At 46.0% G+C, this 2,719-nt stretch overlaps 1 protein-coding gene across 18 annotated transcripts in view; it reads right to left on the reverse strand.

Moving 5' to 3' along the window:
* The window catches only part of PTPRS (protein tyrosine phosphatase, receptor type, S), a 219,816-nt gene extending 219,650 nt beyond the window's left edge, over positions 1 to 166 (reverse strand). For 7 of the 18 annotated variants that reach the window (XM_014952827.1, XM_014952825.1, XM_014952830.1 and 4 more), the window contains exon 1: positions 5 to 165. The gene's annotated coding sequence lies outside the window, so the exon portion shown is untranslated. Of the gene's footprint in view, positions 1 to 4 lie in introns of all 18 variants that reach the window. The other 11 variants (XM_014952835.1, XM_014952834.1, XM_014952833.1 and 8 more) reach the window with 5 other exon arrangements.
* Between the last annotated feature and the right edge of the window lie 2,553 nt (positions 167 to 2,719).

Consider the following 2,719-nt stretch of genomic DNA (forward strand, 5'->3'; position numbering starts at 1 on the left):
GTACCTGCCGGCGCGGCCGCCCGCTCCCATGCTGGCCGGCGGAGGGGCGCGGAAGGGCCGCGGCCGCCCTCCTCCTCCTCCGCCTCCTTCTCCTCCTCCTCCCTCCGCCTCCGCCCGGCGGCTGCGCTGGGGCCGCGGCGCGGGGACACTGCGGCGCGAGCTCCCGCCCGCCGCCGGCCACTCGCACAGGTGATGTCATTCCCCGAGCCGCCGCCGCCTGACGTCACCGCGGGGCGGGCCACACCCCCCCTCCCTTTCCCTTCCCTCCTCCTCCTCCTCCGCCTCCTCCTCCTCCCCCTCCCTCCTCCGCCCCGGCCGGGAGGGGAGGGAGGGGGGGGCGGCTGACGTCACCGCGGAGGCGAGGCGCGCGCCTGAGGGGCGTGGCCGCGCCTTAAAGGCCCCGCGCGGGTGGGTGCGGCGCACGTGGGCGCGGGGCCACGAGGCACGCGGGGCCCTGGGGTCCCCCTTCCCAAGCCGCAGCCGCTATTTCAATAAATTTCCCCTTTTTTTTTCAGTATATTTCCTATTTTGGGGGCACGTTTGCAATATTCTGTTTATTTGGATTTATTTCTGATATTTAACGTATTTCTCTCCGTATTATTATTACGGACATTCCATTTTCTCCACGCGGATTAATGACATTCCCTCTGTTTCCCAGTGAATTTCTCATATTCAGCGTATTCTCCATAATGAATATATCACCTTTAATTTGCTGCTTATAATGGACGTATTTTCCATATTCAATGGATTGACATTACATTACCTATATTCAATATATTATCTAAATTCAATATATTGATATACATTACCTATATTCAATACGTTACCTATATTCAATATATTTCCCTATATTCAATATATTATCTAAATTCAATATATTGATATACATTACCTATATTCAATACGTTACCTATATTCAATATATTTCCCTATATTCAATATATTATCTAAATTCAATGTCTTGTTATACATTACCTATATTCAATACATTACCTATATTCAATATATTTCCTGTACTCATTACATACATGTAATAAATTAATCATATTTGGTCTTTCGCACCTTCAGGATTTCGCTCACATTCAATATATTCCCCACGTTTAATATATTCCTCATATCTGATATGTTTTTCATGTTTAATATATTTCCCCTTTTTTTCAGTATATTTCCCATTTGGGGCACATTTGCAATATTCTGTTTATTTGCCGCCATCGATTTATTTCTGATCTTTAACATATTTCTCTCCATATTATTATTACGGACATCCCACCTCTTTTCTCCACCTCACACGGATTTATGACATTCCCTCTATTTCCCTTTCACAGTCAATTTCTCATATTCAACGTATTCCCCATAATAAATATATCGCCTTTAATTTGCTGCTTATATTGGACATATTTTCCATATTTAATGGATTGCCAATATTCAACACATTGCCTATATTCAATATATTTCCCGTACTCAACACATACGTGTAATAAATTCATCGTATTTGGTCTTTTGCACCTTCAGGATTTCGCTCATATTCAATATATTCCCCATGTTTAATATATTCCTCATATCTGGTATGTTTTTCATGTTTAATATATTCCCAATAATTAATATATTACTCGTTGTTGATATACTTCACATATTTAATGTTTGCCATCTTTAATGTATTCCCCATATTCAATGTCTCCCAATAATTAATATATTACTCGTTGTCGATATACTTCACATATTTAATGTTTCCCATCTTTAATGTATTCCCCATATTCAATGTATTCCTCATATTCGATATACTTCCTGTATTTAATGTGTTCCCCATATTTAATGTGTTCCCCGCATTTAATATATTCCCCATATTTAATATATTCTCTATATTTAATATAATTCCCACCCTCGATGCCTTTCCAGTACTTCCCCTTCTCTCTTTCCTATCGTTTGACCCCACCATCGTGGCTCTTCCCATTTCTAACCCCCCCGTTGCTCCTTGGGGCCTCAGATACCCCGGGATGCCCCTTGCCTCTGATCCCCAAACGCCAAAAATTAGCCAAAAACTTGCAAAAAAGTGCCCCCAAGGGGTGTTTTTGGGAGAGCGGGGCCGATGGCCGGCGGTTCGTCGCTCACGGGAGGACTTGGAATCCCAAGCCAGAGAAGTGATGCAGAAGCACCTTTCAAACAGGAAAAAGCAAAATAAATGTGGGGAAGGGAAAAAAAGGGGGGAGAAAAAAAAAAGAAAAAGAGAATCAGAGGAAACCTTTTTAGAATAATTTTAATAATTTGCCTTTTCTGAAGCTCCTGGGTGTGCCAGGCTCTTGCTCCGAGGGCAACCACCCGCTCCCCCATCTGCTGCTCCGTGAACTTTCCTTGATCCCCTCGTGCGCCTCCTAATACTGACCAAATGTCAGCCCAGCGCCGAGCTTCAACTCTTCTGGGGAAAAGCCGGCAGAAAAATGTTATTATTTCTCTTCTGGTGTCCGCAAGGAGCTGCTCTGCCGCTCAGCCTCGGGGCACGGCCATCGATTCCGGGTTTTGCCCGTTTTCCTGCGTGACGAGGACCGCCTGTTGCTGAGCCGAGAGGTGTCCGTTGCTACGGCCTCGGAAATCAGTTGTGGGCGTTCAACCTCCTCCATTTTCCTGGAGACACCGGGAAAACGCCATCGGCTCCCGGTGCTGCCATCAGGGCTGTGGGTGGAGGTGCTGCGCCAGCCGGGAGGGTGTGGGGCAGCACCGCATC

This window comes from Calidris pugnax, unplaced genomic scaffold, assembly GCF_001431845.1.
Source record: "Calidris pugnax isolate Ruff unplaced genomic scaffold, ASM143184v1 scaffold199, whole genome shotgun sequence".
In the NCBI taxonomy this organism is placed as follows: domain Eukaryota; kingdom Metazoa; phylum Chordata; class Aves; order Charadriiformes; family Scolopacidae; genus Calidris; species Calidris pugnax.